Here is a 14,133-nt window from a genome sequence, read left to right on the forward strand (position 1 = left end):
TTAACCGCCATCTTAGTTGGCGGTTAACCGCCATCTTAGTTGGCAGTTAATTTGCATATCGCCCTGACCAGCCAGTGAAAAGGGTAGTGGTCGTACGCCAATTACCTTGTTTCTCTTTTATTAGTGTAGATAAACCTTTTGATTTAAAGAATACTATCAAGACAGTGAAAAAATGCTTAACCATCAGCCATTAGGGAAATGCAAATCAAAACTACAATGAGATACCACTTCAAATTAGGATAGCTATAATAAAAAAGGTTGATAATAACAAATGTTTACAAGGATGGAAAGAAATTAGAACTCTCATACATTGCTGGTTGGATTGTAAAATGGTGCAGTTATTTTGTAAACAGTCTAGCACCTCCTCAAAAAATTAAATATTGAGTTACCAAATGATCCAGCAATTCCATCACTAGGTATATACCCAAGAAAATTGAAAATCTCTGTCTGTGTCCATATAAAAACCTGCACAAAATGCTCACTGAAACATTATTCATAAGAGCAAAATTGGAAACAACTCAAATGTCCATCTGCTGATGAATGGATGAACAAAATATGGTATATCCATACAATGAAACATTATTCAGCTATAAAAAATGATATTAGCAAATCAAAACTAGTAATGTATAGAACTATATAGATCACGAGTGAGATTTAGCCCAAGTATGCAAGGCTAGTTCAACATTTGAAAATCAATCAATGTGATCCATCGCATCAACAGGTTAAATAAGAAAAATAACATAATTATTTCAGTAGATGCAGAAATACCATTTGGGAAAAAAATACAATACCTATTTATGATAAAAAAAAATACTTCGTAAACTAAAAATGGAGGGAAACATCCTCAACTGGATTAAGGCTGCTTTACAACAAACCTACAGCTAACATCATACTTAATGGTGGGAAACTCAAAGCTTTCCCACTAAGATCGGGTACAAGGTAACGATGCCTCCTCTCACCACTCCTTTCCGGCATTATACTGGAAGATTGAGCTAATGCAATAAAATAAGAAAAGGGAACAAAAAGTATACTTATTAGAAAAGAAGATAAACTGTTTTTGTTCACAGGTGACATGATTATGTGTCTCTCACCTCGATGTCCGCCCCCCCAACGCCGTCTCTCTCTGTCTCTTCCCTCTCCCTTTTACTCTCTCTCTCTAAAAAAAAAAAAAAATCAATGGGAAAAATATCATTGGGTGAGGATTAAAAAAAAATCCCAGCAAGTTATTTTGTAGATATTAAAATCTGTTTTAAAAGTTTATATGGAGAAGCAAAAGAACCAGAATAGCCAACACAATAGTGAAGGAGAACAGGGTTGGAAGACCCAACTTCAAACTTATTATAAAGCTACAGTAATCAAGAGAGTGTAGCATTGTTGGAACAATAGACAAATAGATCAATGGAACAGAATACAGAGCCCAGAAATAGACCCCGGTATATATAGTAAATTGATTTTTTTTTAAAGGAGCAAAGCAATACAATGGAACAAAGCTGGTCTTTTCAACAAAATGTGCGGGAACAACTGGACATCCACATGTGAAAAATGAATCTAGACCAGGGGTGGGCAAACTTTTTGACTCGAGGGCCACAATGGGTTCTTAAACTGGACCAGAGGGCCGGAACAAAAGCATGGATGGAGTGTTTGTGTGAACTAATATAAATTCAAAGTAAACATCATTACATAAAAGGGTATGGTCTTTTTTTTTTTTTTTAGTTTTATTCATTTCAAACAGGCCGGATCCGGCCCGCGGGGCGTAGTTTGCCCACGGCTGATCTAGACACTAACCTTAATACCTTTACAAAAATGAACTCCAGTAGATCAGACCTATGTATACGATACAAAACTATGAAACTCCTTAAAGGTAACAAAAAAAGAAAACCTAGAACTTAACTATGGCAATGGCTTTTAAGATATAGCACCCATGGCATGATTCATGAGAGAGAGAATTGATAAGTCGGGTTTCATTAAAATTAAAAATTTCTTTTCTACAGAAGACAAGTGTCAAGAGAATGAAAAAAGCTACAGACTGAGAGAAAGGAATGTTACCCAAAATATATAAGAACTCTTAAAACTCAATAATAAGAAAATAACCCGATTAAAAAATGAGCCAAAGATATTTTACCTGACACCTCATCAAAGAAGACATACAAATGGCAAACATAGGAAAGACACTGTGAATGCCCCGGCACAGACAAGTCCCGCAGCTTCTGGAAATAAAGCAACAATGAGATATCACTAAACACCTGTAAGAATAGGCAAAATCTAGAGCACTGACAACACCAACTGCTAGCAAGGATGTGGAGCTACAAGAGCTTTCATTCATTGCTTGTGGAAATGCAAAACAGTACATCCACTTTGGAAGACAGTGTGACAATGTCTTACAGAACTAAACATACTCTGACTATATGATCCAGCAATTGTACTGTTTCTCTTTACCCAACAGAGTGAAGGTGTATGTCCACACAAAAAGTTGTACATGGATGTTTATAGAAGCTTTTTTTTCATAATAGCCACAACTTTAAAGCAACCAAGATGTCCTTCATTAGGTGAATAGATCAATAAACTATGGTACAGGCAGAGAGTGAAATACTCTTTAGTCTGCAGGCCGATGCCCTATCCACTGAGCCAAACCAGTTAGGGCTTAATACTCTTGATCACTAAAAAAGAAATGAGCTATCAACCATGCAAAAAGAAAAGACAAAGAAGAGCCTTAAGTGCATATTATGAAGTGAAAGAATCCCATCTTGAAAGGCTACATCCGATATGATGCCAGCTATATGACATTATTGCAAGAGGCAAAACTATGGACACAACACATCAGTGACTGTGGAAAGGAAGTTGAATGGACAGAATCTAAAGGTTTATTAGGGCAGTGAAAATACTCTGTATGATACCACAGTAGATAAATATTATTATATATTTGTCCAAAGCCATATAATGTATGACACCAAGATGAACTATAGTGTAAACTGTGGTCTTTGGGGGATTGGGATGTGTTCATGTAGGTTCATCAGTTATAACAAATGTTCCACTCTGGTGGGGGATATTGATAATAGGAGATACTATGCTTGTGTGGGGGCAGGGACATATGGGAAATCCATTTAAATATATTTATTGATTTCAGAGAAGAAGGGAAAGGGAGAGAGAGATAGAAACATCAATGGTGAGAGAGAGTCATCGATTGGGTACCTCCTGCATGCTCCCTACTGGGGATCAAACCCACAACCCAGGCATGTGCCCTTGACCTGAATCGAACCTGGGACCCTTAGTCCACAGGCTGACGCTCTATTCATTGGGCCAAACCGGCTAGGGCAGGAAATCCATGAAATGTCCAGAACAGGCAAATATTTAGATACAAAAAATAGATAGTTGTTGCCTAATATTAAAGGCTAGGGCAGTGATGGCGAACCTTTTGAGCTCGGCGTGTCAGCATTTTGAAAAATCCTAACTTAACTCTGGTGCTGTGTCACATATAGAAATTTTTTGATATTTGCAACCATAGTAAAACAAAGACATATTTTTGATATTTATTTTATATATTTAAATGCCATTTAACAAAGAAAAATCAACCGAAAAAAGTTCGCATGTCACCTCTGACACGTGTGTCATAGGTTCGCCATCACTGGGCTAGGGGATAGGTGGATGGGGGAGTGATTGATAATGTGTATGAGTTTCTTGTTGCAGGGACAGAAAGGCTCTAAAAATGACTGTAGGATGGTTTCATGATTCTATAAGTATACTAAAAACTACTGAATTACATACTTTAAAAGGATGAATTGTGTGGTATATAAATTGTATCTCATTAAAGCTGTCATTTAAAGTTCCTTTGATCAGACTGACTTGGAGAGGAAAATAGTAAAGCTGTGAAATAAGATTAAGTGGTATTGAGCAGATAAAATGCATATAGAAGGTATTCCTAAGATACGTGAGGTATCTAAACACTATTCATTTTACAGATGTTTTTGGAGCATGCATTGTAGGGTCATCTTGGAAGCTGAAGATCAAGCAACTAATAATGTTATGCTCAGAAAAGCTCACTATTTGGTTAAAGCTTTTACTCAAGAGTTTCAGATTCTTTCCTTGACCTTTGTTTGTTCTGTTAATCTCTCTGTATGTGCATGTGTGAGCATCTCCCTGTTTCTAGCCCATCTTCATCCTAATATCTCTCAGATGTTCACCTCTCTATCCCACCACCAAATTCCTGAAGGCTTTTAACATCTCTTGGTAGATTACTGCAGTGGTCTCTAATTGGTTTCCACATTTCTCTGGTCCCCTTCAGTCTTTTATCTGTATCATAGTCAGATGACTCTTTTCAAAACCTGATCTGTTGTGGCCAATTACTTCTCAATATTCTTAGGATAAAGACCAAGCTCATTATTATGCTAAGTGAAATAAGCCAGGCAGTGAAAGAAAAATACCATATGATCTCGGGGGGGACGGTAAGGGGGGGGGAAGGTCAATGGGGAAAAAAAGGAGACATATGTACTACTATTTTTAATACTTTAAACAATAAAATAAAATTTTAAAAAAAGACCAAGCTCATTTATAGGCTCCACATAATCCAGTCCTCACAGCCTCTCCAGTTTCATGTTGTGCCCTGTTTTCTGTTCTGTGTTCCAGCCACACTGACCCCCTTTCATTTCCATGTTCCCTCCCACACAGGACCTTTTTCCTATTCTTTATCTAGTCGGACTCTTCTCAGTGTTCAGATCGCAGCTCACTTTTGCAGTGAGTCCTTCTCTCCCTGACATCCCCATCTAGGTCAAATACTCCTGTTACATAAGGTCTCATGACATCAGATCCTTCACATACTTGAATGAATTACTTAATCCTCAGCCTTGGATTATCATTTGTTACTAATAAGGATTTATTGTAGTCCATTTCTCACATTTTGGTTCTCCTGGAGGTAACAAGTAGAATATGGGTTAGATTCATGGTAGACAGGATTCTGGGTGATTTGACTAGACTATCAGTCTAAAGGTAAAATTTAACCATTGTCTCAGTGGAAAATTCTATATTGCAGTTAGGTGATACAAGTCCTTCTTGCCTTGTATGTAATGGGTTATGAAGCTGAGAATCCTAGATAATTTAATAATACCACAGTGAATTAGAATATATCCAGAGAATGGCATAGAGTATTTTCCAGTGAATGAATGAATGAATGAAAAGAGGATGAGGTAACCTGTGTATTAATATGATTTATGGCTGAAATTATTGCTCATAGTTTATAAAATTATGAAGCCTGTGCATATAGATTTGTTAAGTATCACAGTACTAATATTAAGGGCAAGGAGAGGCAAATGAAAAAGGCATACTTTTATGGCCCAAAAAGAGAGAAAGTTGTTTTGTAAAGTGACTCTGCACCCTAGGGGTGTGTTCCTCCATAGGCAAAAGGGTTTAGATGATGTCATGAGGAGCTAATCATAATTGTGTTGGGAGGGAGAGCATGTCTGGCATATGTATCAGTTATCCTTGACTGTGTAACAAATTACTCTAAAACTTAGGGGCTTAAAACAACAAACATTTATGTCATGATTTTGGAGGGTCAGGAATCTGGGCTTAGCCGTGGGTCCTCTGGCTCTCAGTCTCACACAAGCTTCAGGCAAGGCAGACGGGCTCCAAGCTCACTCATGGAGTTGGCAGGATTCCGTTCCTGTGGGCGTTTGGACTGGGGACTTCATTTCTCGCTGCTGTTGGCCAGAGGCATTCCTCAGTTCCTTGACATATGGGTCTCTCTGTAGGGCAGCTCCCAACATGGTAGTGGCTTCCGTCAGAGGGAGCCAACGAGACCAAGAAAAGGCAAGTAAAACGGAGGCCAGAGTCTTTCTGTAACCTGTTCTCAGAAGCGGCATTCCAAAGTCTGGTGAATTTTATTCATTAGAATCAAATTACTAAATACAGCCTATGCGCAAGGGGCAATTATATAAGGGCATGAATTCTAGAAGGCTGGGCCACCTGGAGGCCACCTTAGAAGTTGCCTTTTACATGGTGTGTACATATCCTTTTGAAATTGACCCATGAAAGGGCATTTGCTGGGGGGACGAGGGGGTAGAGGAAATCCTTTTTGTTACTGTCAGAAACCAAACCAAGTCTAAATGATTAAGGTACTAGGTTATTTATGCTGTGATGTTTTTGAATCGTGAGCTTTTTAAGCTAAGCTTTTCGTTCCTCTACCATTTTAAATAACACTAAGTGGACTTTTAAGTTTTCTTCTTGGGTAGGCCCTGAAAGCTAAGTTGATAGTTTCTTTGCTGTGGTGATTTTGCTGAAATGAGGCTGTGTAGACAAGTCTGCTACTCATATGGGCTTTGAAAGTTTCTCTTGGATGCCAGAAATTTCACTGTTTAAACTATAGGAGTTAATTTTCTAGAGGAATTAGTACTGCTGAGTAGATTGCAGGTTAGCTCTGCAAAATATATTTGAATAATGAAAATTAATCTATTTTATGAACTTCCTTTGTTTAGACTTTTAGGACAACTGTGCAATTTTAAGATAGAGAGTTCTCTTTGGGAAAACTGAATTGAGGAAGGAAATCCAACTGCAGCTATTATGAAGGTCAGGGGATGGGAGAGGGATCTTGGCAAGAAATGGAGAGGGAATTTGTAAATCACAGTTGAGCGAATAGTTATGAATGAAGCTGCTATTGTGTTCCCCAAGGAAAGTTCCTGAAATATTATATCCCCCCCCCTTTTTTTAAGGAAAGAAAAAATGCATACAAATCTTTTGCTGTGCTTTCTTTTTCTGTCCTACCTCTGAAAATAAACAAAGCAAAAAAGCCTTCCCTTGCTGATGGGCTTGTTTAGAAATATTATCTTCAAAGGGGCTTTTTTTTATGTGAGCCAAGCTATTTTCGGTATTAGTGAGTCTGGGACAGTTTTGTATGCACTCTAGAAAGGAAACAAAACACAGGCGTGATTCCTTTTGTTTCAGTGCTTACAACTCAGATACCAAAAGGACAGACACCTCATTGATTAGATCAGACCTCAAGCTCTGGCCTTACCTGGTATAGCTATGTGCCGCATCACAGCGTTTTCATCAATGACAGACCACATGTACAATGGTGGTCCCATAAGACTGTACACAGCGGAGCTGAAAAATTCCTCTTGCTGAGTGCCTAGTGGCATCAGAGCCTTGGAAATGTTTTAGAGCAGCGGATTACTGTGTTGTGCAGGTCTCAGTCTAGCAGTAGCAATGCGATGGCTAAAAATGCCTGGGGGCACTCACCTATGTGGTTTCCACAGACATCTCTCCTTGCTAAACCAGTGTTAACACTGGACTGACCCTTGTGGTTTTTATTATGATTGCAAGATGCCCTTTAGTGATAGCCATCAGGAGGTTCTGAAGAAGAAAAAGTTTACTACTTACAGACCCTAGGTACTCCAGGGGGCACATGTCAAGGTTGAGGGCAAAGAAATACATAGTGCAGGAGCCTGGGGTTCTGATTTTATTGGGATTGGGGGTAGGAGATGGCTGGGGGTTCCTGGGCTCTTATTGATGAATTTAAAACAGAAGAGTGAGAATTTAAAGCATGGGAAAGGGAAAAACCTAGTAGCCCAAATGGTCAGTTATCAAAATCAACCAAGATGTTTAAACCAAAGGTGCCTCAGTGGGGTGCAGGGGTGCCGCCTGACTCTTTAGTGTGTGGCTGGCAATGTATTTATTCTAGATAGTCTTCCTTGGAGTGGGTGCCTTGCCAATCAAGACTAAAATCAGGCCTTGCATTACAAAAAGAAAAGCCATCTGTCAGGGCTGGTGTAAACAAACCCCCTGACTGCCAGCCTAAGAGAAGTACAGCTCATCCAATTACAGCCATAGGCTATACCTTCTAGGTTTGTGTAAGGGTGCTCATGGTGTTCCCAACAATGAAATTTGCCCACAGCCGAATGAATTTCTCAGGACCTATCCCCATGGTTAAGTGGGTGTGTGACTAGTGACTTGAGAATTGGATTTGAAAGAAGTGTTGGAAATGTTTCAGCAAGTGAGACCTATTGAGTGTGTATTGGCTTACCACTGAGTATTTGTGATTACTTTAAGAAAAAGAATCTATGACTGGGAAATTCTTTAGATTTCCTCTATGCCCTGGGACTTCCCTGTCCTTATTTCCAAGTTTGCCGCCCAGGGCTGTGCTCATACGCAGTGCTGCTAGAAACTTGGAATTTGGAGGAAAATGTCTTTCTTAGTAATCAATTCATTAAGTAAGACATGTCATTGCTCTACCCAAAATATTAATGAAATTTTAAGAAATTCTTAACTGCATCTTCTAAGCATAAATAGTTTTGCTGTTTCTAAGGTAACTGCATTTTTCTCCTTGCTCTCTTACTGCCACTGACCTCACTTCTGCTGTCCAAGGAAATAAGATGAAGTGTAAGTTTGTTCTGAACAGCGGCTGGCAGGCTGGTGGCATAGGGGGCATAGCTGGGTTGAGAGCAGGGGTCCTTCTCAGGGTTTGGCTCCTGGGTGAGCTTGCCCTGGGAGAACCATATGCCGGAGAGGTCTAGGACCTTTTTGGTGGGCCAGGGCTGTCACACCACAGGGACATCCCACCAGAAGGGACAGGGAGTAACCTTCAAGGAGAATGGGGTCATCAGGTGTAACCTAAGAGAGGATGAGATGTGGTCTTAATGGGTGTCTCCATGGCACCTAAGGAGATACGGTACCAGCTAGCCAGGCTGTGGTGCTTGCAGCTGGGCCTTGTGGGAAACATTGGTACTGAGGTCCAGCTGGGTGGTGACCAGGAATTGTGCCATGGAGCCTGGAGTAAAAGGGTCAGATATTATGGATGTAAAGGGAGAAGTCACAGCATTTGGCAAGGGATTGGATGTGGAGAACAGGCCTTGGGAGGTCAGATGCTTTGGGACAGATCCAGGCACTGCTTATCTGACTCAGTGGGACACACTGTGTGGTCTCCATCAGCTGAGCCTGCCGTTGGGAGACTTTTTGATCTTAGTTTCACATAGTTTGTATTCTAGTCTTGGGTATGTGTTGGACAGGTACCAATCAGCTGTGATCTGACAGATAAAAGCTTAACTTCTCAGAATGCTGGTATTTTAAAATAATTGATATTAATCATCTCCAGCCAAAGAGTTCATACTTGTTTCTCAGGCTCATCGAAGTGGGAGAGCTGAAAGAGGTTTGGAATTTTCCATGATTTCAAATGTACTTGACTACAAAGGTTATCACATGATTGTCCTTTCACCAGCCAAGGTACCCAAGCACTCAACACAGGGTTATCCCCATTTTATAGACAAAGAAACCAAATCCTGGAAAAACTTAAGTAATTTATCCAAGATCACAGCTAACAGATGACTTAATCCAACCCAGGTCTATCTGACTTCAAAGCCTGTGTACTTCAAAACTGACTCTTCTTGATGTGTTTTGATTATGTCTGTATTGTAAATTCAAAACTTTGGTTTTGTGGTCTTGGTTTGCAGATTCTATGTGGACTAACTTTGTCATGGCTCTTGATCAGTTCTCACTACCTGAGTTTTGGGGAAATTAGCACAACATAACTATCCATTGTCATTTTTTGGTTTCCTTCCCCTCCCCAACCCCCCGCCCATCTCTTTTCTGTTGGTTGCTTGTTTGTTTTTGTTTTAACTGTCACTATAACTGGTAGTTCTGGGAAGAATTTGCCTGTGTTCTCCCTCCCTTCCTCTGTCTCTTTCTTTCTCTGTCTTTTTTCTATTAGTCTTTTAAAATTTTTAGTAGGAATTTGCCCTTTTCCGTGATGTAGACTTTATTCTCTTTTTACCCAAGATACTTTTGGTGCTTCTTCTTGGTTAGCTCTGATTTCTACATTCAATTTATCCATTGTCTTTTTGGTTCTGCCACTATGATGACTGGTTTGGAAGGATGCTTTGCTTTTTTGTTGAGACATCAAAAGGTATGAATAGCAAACACCGCAGAGGTCTCTTCCTTCCTGTATGAACCTCACCACCAGATGCTGCTCCATGCTGAGATGCTTAAAAGTCATAAAAAAGTGTCATTTTTCCAAGGCATAGAGGGACTGGAAGGGGGGGACTGGCAGGGGGAAAACATTTGTATAAGTTTTGTCACAGAATGATTTTTTTCCCTTCCATTTGTAGAATGAAGAACGTTCTTCCCTTGCTCTTTTGGTCTGAACACTTACTTTCCTCTCACAGAGTGCAAGTCCTCATTTTGTGTATGGGTACACCAAAGCGCAGAGAAGTTCATCAACTCCTAATCCATGGGGTTAGTGGTAGGTTTTGGGTTAGAAGACAGGTCTCCTGACTGACGATTGCTCTTTGCTCTCGTGATTCTCTCTAAGTCATGTTGATTAGAAAAAGTATTAGTCAGAAGATCAATGGTGAAATTATAAAAAGAAGAAAAATGTTAAACATATGTTCTTTGATAAATTCAATTTAAGTTTACTTTTAGTTACATATTGAATTCATAGTGTGGAGGGAGTTAGCCATTGTCATATATCTTTTATTTTTTTGCCAAGTAACTTGAATCTGTTTAAGTGCCAGGACAGGAATTCAAGAATGAACAGTTCTCGTCATTTTCTTACTCTCCTCATTCAGTCTTGTTTGACTTAAATGTTGAGGGTTTTTTTTTTGCTTCAGTAATTGTGATATACATGTTTCCGCCTCCGATATTTCACAGGGCAAAAGTTGAGGCAGCTACGTCATCTGAGTGAAAGAGTGACTTTGGACAGTGATTCTCAAATTCATTCACCACCTGCATCAGGGTCACAGGGGTGTTTGTGCAAATGCAGGCTTCTCATGTTCACTCCAGTCCCTGCAAATCCATCTCTGTGAAGTGGGCTCTGGGGTCTGCATTGCAACAGATCTCTCGGGTGAACATTGATGCGCACTGAAGTGCAAGCATTACACTCTCAGGAGGGAAGGAGCAGCATCTATGACTGATGCCGTCTCAGCAGCTCCGGTGTTTCCACCCCAGCTCAGATGAAAAGAACATGCGAGGGGGAGAGGAAGGGTACCGAGGATTGTCTTATGCTGAGGAGAGGAGGATGGGAGGATGCCGGAATGAAACAGCTGCTGTAGCAGAAATGATAGTGCATCAGCCAGGGTTGGATAGAAAGCCTGGGCAGTTTTTTTGTTTGTTTTCATTTTTACTTATTTATTTATTTTTAAGTATAGTTGGTATACAATCTTATAATGGTTATATTACTTTCAGTTGTACAATATATATCAATTCAGCATTTTTATACCTGACAATGTGATCACCCCAGTTGTTCTAGTAATCACCTGTCACAGTGTAAACTTACCATACCACAGTATTGTTGACTACATACCCCTTCCTCTTTTCACCCATGCCTCTACCCACAAGCCTGAGCAATTTTGAAGATTTTTCCTTGTGGAATCAATCAGCATTCTCATGTGAGTTTTTCCAAAAAGATGAAAAAGGTGAATGGGGTAACTAACTAGGCTCAGCAGTTGGCTATTAGCTCTGACAAAGTCATGGAAACAAGGACCCTGGGGTGTTAATGTGAGCATCGCCTTGAGGTCCCATCTGCATAAGGAGGCTTGTGAAGCCAGATGAAGAAGATGGAGTGGGGCAATGGATGGGGAATCAGGAACCACCTATGATGAGGATGAAGGGCAGGACCAATAAGAATAAGGAAGTAGAGAAGTGGTTAAATAGAAAGCTACAGTCAGAGATTTGGAAGCTTAGATCTCAAGGGTGGAATATTTTTGGGAAGTGATAAGGTCCAAGGTATGGTGGGGCTTGAAGTGGTGAAGCCTTCAGATAAAGGAGGAATTATTTAAACTACACCTTAGGTGTTCCCAAGGTCATCCACATTCTTGAAGCCTCCTAGCAGGGGTCAGTATGGCAGGAGCACAGTGACTGTGGCAAGAAAAGAGAATCCTAGAGATCAGGAAAAGAGTGACAAGGTTTGAGTGAGATAGGAGTGAGGTGGGGGGAGAGGACTTGGAACAGAGCTGATAGGGCATGGCCTGGAAGAAAGGAAGTCCGACTGGAATGGTTATGACCCTATCTTCTTTGGGCTGTGAGTTAAGGAAACTTGGGGAATGACCATCCCTGGCTTATGAGAGGAAAAGCCAGATTTCCACTAAGACAACTAGGTGGGGAAAGTATAAACAAGAAGTTGAGAATATAGAAGAATTACATTTTACAACAGGTCAGGAGTTTCAGAGGCTCATCAGAAGGAGGTGGTAGGTTTGGAGTGTGTCTAGAGAGGAGTGAGATGAATTACTGTATCCAAGAGTGTTTACGGGTCAGCACTTCTCTCAGAGTTAGTAGGAGGCTGAAACCACTGCAAAAACAAGCTTAGATTTATTTACCAATGTAGGGTGCCCATTAGAGATCTTCTGTTACTAATTTATTACTAACTCATTAGCTGTCCCGTACACTTTAAGCCCATGTGACCCAGAGTAAAAGTTTTATATCATGTTCCCGGCTATCTGTGTGACGAAGTGTGCATGTATGTCTAACTACTATAAACAACATTCACAAAGCAGCACTTCACGTTACCAGTGCAGCATGCGGTGACCATTACTGCTCCCCTCTAATTTATTTTCTCAGAAAATGCTGGTTGTGATCCATGCAGTTGATTTCGTGAAGCACGCAGGGTTCTGCCTGTGGCTGGACAAACGTGCTGACACTGTCCTGAGCCTGCTTTGGTAATATACTAGGTGCTGTCTCCTGGTCAACCCTTGGCTGAAGAACATTAATTTTCTGTCTCCAGATCATACTTAGGGGTCATTATATGGTCAGGGAGAAGCCAGGAAGTCAAGTTTGATCAAGTCTTTCCTGCTAAAAATCTTTACTGGCTCCACATGGCCAATAGGATGGGATGGCACCTCCTGCCTTGCACAGCAGCCCACCCTTGTCTTACGCTTTGAAGTCTTCCTGTGGTTAATCATTCCCTTCTCGGTTTTGCCTTAGGTCCTTGTCCCGCTTTCATTGCATGTAATCCCGTTTATGGTAACTTTTACTACATGCTGTCCTTCCCCAGCTGTCAGGGAGCTCTGACTGTACCCCCGGGGCCTGGCACAGAGTGGGCAGGTCGATTTGCCTGAGTGCATGATGTAGTGATCTCAAAGTTCATTGGAAGCAGAGTAAAGCTCTAAGGGGGTCAAAATGGAGAATTCATCAATGAGGTGAACTTGAGTTTACTCTCCCTTAATTTTCTTCCCATATTCACGTTTGGAACAAAAATGAACTTGCTAACAGACTTAAGGGAATACTAAGTGGCATGCAATGTACTCTCTTCTGTTTTTAATAATTTTTAATTGATTTGTTTTTAGATAGAGGAAGGAAGGGAGTTGGGGTGGGAAAAAGAGAGAGAGAGAGATCAATTTGTTGTTACACTTATTTATGCATTCATTGGCTGCTTTTTTAATGTGCCTTGACCAGAGATTGAATCTGCAACCTTGGTTGGTGTATGTAGACAATGCTCTGACCAACGGAGCCACCTGGCCAGGGCCTCTTCTGTTTTTAGCTGTACATGCACCCTCCTCACCTTTCTCAAGGTGAGTGGATCATACAGCATCTTTGTGGGGAGAGGTTGTGGAGGAGAAATGGTGACGCCAGCCACTTCATCCTCTGCCTCTGATCTCTTGTTTTGTCTATGAAGTTAGGTAACCAGAAAGGTTGCTGATAAAGTGATCAGAAAGTCACCTCTGGTCAATAGGCCTTTCTGTGAGCAGCTTTTGTGCTTTTCTCTTACTTAATAAAGGACTTAATGATGGACTGGGACAAAATTGGCTGTCTTATTTTTAGACTCAACAGAGTTAAATGAAGACCTGTCCACAATGCTTAATTTTAAAAGGGTGGAGCTGAAGGGAGGAGGGGGGTGGGTGGTACAAACAGAGAGAAGATGGGAATGGGCCCGATATCAGCATTTTAATACCCGGGACTAAACACAATGTCTCTACAGTTACGAAGGCCCGGAAGGATGCTCTCTTTCTGTCCTGGCAAGCATCTTCTAAATTTCATTCACAGGAAGATTCATTGTGTACAGCTGCAGAAACAAGAGAAAATGCAGAGCAACCTTATGTAATAAAATGAGCAGGCTCAGTGTTTTCATTTGGCCTGGACTTGAGGTTAGGTGTGGAGGTGACATGCTGATTTTGTTCTTAAGTGTGTGAACCTCAGTTGATTCCCTGCCCCCCCCCGCCCTAC

General features: G+C 40.7%; 1 protein-coding gene and 1 long non-coding RNA gene across 2 annotated transcripts in view; one reads left to right on the plus strand and one right to left on the minus strand.

Annotated features, from left to right (window-relative positions):
- Positions 1-14,133, plus strand: part of IQGAP2 (IQ motif containing GTPase activating protein 2) — a 240,154-nt gene that overhangs the window by 4,887 nt on the left and 221,134 nt on the right. The gene's annotated exons all lie outside the window — the stretch shown is intronic.
- Positions 3,616-14,133, minus strand: part of LOC107184949 — a 22,289-nt gene continuing 11,771 nt past the window's right edge. Inside the window, exon 3 of the long non-coding RNA XR_001515854.1 lies at positions 3,616-3,808. This is a non-coding gene — a long non-coding RNA (uncharacterized LOC107184949). The remainder of the gene's footprint in view (positions 3,809-14,133) is intronic.

The sequence above is a fragment of the Myotis davidii genome, unplaced genomic scaffold (assembly GCF_000327345.1).
Source record: "Myotis davidii unplaced genomic scaffold, ASM32734v1 scaffold44, whole genome shotgun sequence".
NCBI classification, from domain to species: domain Eukaryota; kingdom Metazoa; phylum Chordata; class Mammalia; order Chiroptera; family Vespertilionidae; genus Myotis; species Myotis davidii.